The sequence below is a fragment of the Protobothrops mucrosquamatus genome, unplaced genomic scaffold (genome assembly GCF_001527695.2).
Source record: "Protobothrops mucrosquamatus isolate PMUCROS unplaced genomic scaffold, P.Mucros_1.0 scaffold5539, whole genome shotgun sequence".
Lineage (NCBI taxonomy): Eukaryota > Metazoa > Chordata > Lepidosauria > Squamata > Viperidae > Protobothrops > Protobothrops mucrosquamatus.
Window position 1 is genome coordinate 3,221 of NW_015391394.1, and position 1,665 is coordinate 4,885.

At 47.9% G+C, this 1,665-nt stretch overlaps 1 pseudogene; it reads right to left on the reverse strand.

The window, feature by feature from the left end:
- Positions 1-1,501: 1,501 nt before the first annotated feature.
- LOC107299822 overlaps positions 1,502-1,665 on the reverse strand; it is a 6,734-nt pseudogene continuing 6,570 nt past the window's right edge.

Below are 1,665 nucleotides of genomic sequence, written 5' to 3' on the forward strand. Positions count from 1 at the left end.
ATGCTGCCCAGCCCCCAGCCTGCCCAGTCTTAGCAGGCAGCGGGGCGCTCTCCTCAAAGCGCCGAGAGTCTGAGCCAGGTGGTGCGAATCCAAAAACAAGCACAAAACCGCCCAGCCCCCAGCCTGCCCAGTTTCGGCAGGCAGCAGGGCACTTTCCTCACAGCACTGAGAGGTTGAGCTGGGAGGTGTGAAGCTTGCCAGCTTTGCATCTTGCTCCCTGCTGAAACTGGGCAGGCTGGGGGCTAGGCAGCATTGTACTTCTCATCAGATTCGCGCCACCCAGCTCAGCTCTTGGCACTGTGAGGAGAGCACCCTGTTGCCTGCTGAAACTGGGCAGGCTGGGGGCTGGGCGGCGTTGCACTTCTTTTTGGATTCGCACCGCCTGGCTCAGCCTCTCGGTGCTGTGAGGAGAGTGCCCTGCTGCCTGCCAAAACCCGTCCCCCAGAGCCCATGAAGCCGGATATGTGAAATAGGCGAGGGCCATTTTCTGGCCACTTCCAAGCGATGGTGCATTTCTTCATTCCTCACAAAAGGTGACACCTCCCCAGCATGCACCCAGGGGGCGGGGCCGACGTGGCAGGGGCTGGTTCCTCGCTGTTTCCAGACTGCCTTGTGGAGCTAAGATTGAATACGTTTCAGCATAGATGGCCACCACAAAATTGTACATTGGCTCCCGGCTGGCCTGGGCCAGGGCCAAGGCAGCGGGGGCCGTTCCCTCACTGTTTCCAGAATGCTTCGCGGGCCACATGAAACCACTTTGCGGGCCGCATCTGGCCCCCGGGCCTTGTGTTTGACATGTCTGGCTTATGACATGACAAATTCAGAAACAACAGCCCTTAATTTATTATACCACTATGAAATGGTATAATATTATATATGTTTCCAGTCTTGTGATTGCTAAAGCCCATTGTTACCAAGGTGTTTTGATTCTGTGCTTTCTACCATACATTATTTTGATTTATGACTGGTAGGAACTCTTTTTTTGATGGACTGCTGTTAAAAACTATCATTTCCATGGTTGAAGATTGTGGGAAGGGACTAAAGGAGTGAACCAGTTGGAAGTGCCAAGTTTCTCTGATTAAACTGAAATGGTGGCCTTTGGCAGAAGTGGAGACTTGTATAGTTGAATTATATTTAAATAACTTATGCTTTTTATTGAGATAATATTCAGAGGATAGAGCAATTTCATGTAGAGTTGAAAAAACAAGAATATAAAATGTATGCTTTCCTGCCTCAATTTCCTCTTCTTTTTTTTAAGTAGTAGAGATTATTATTAAGTTGCCTATTAAATTTGTCTAGGGCCATATCCTTTAAAAATTCACATATTCCCCAAGACTGAAAGAAAGATTGATTCCCCAATGTGATTTTACCACACCTTCTAGATAAATCTTTTGTATGTCCCTCCCTCTCAAATCGCCACACTAACAAGCTATTGTAAAACAAAATTTCTTCCTTTCCAAATCCATATATGGCCAAGAGATTTTGACACAGCATCTTTCACCTCCTTATTCCGCAGGCTGTAGATCAAAGGATTGAGCATGGGGATCACAACTGTGTAGAACATAGAGGCCCATTTGTCCTGGTCCATGGAATAGCTAGAACTTGGTCGGGAGTACATGAAGAGTATTGTCCCGTGGTATATCCCAACAGCTGTCAAGTGAGAGG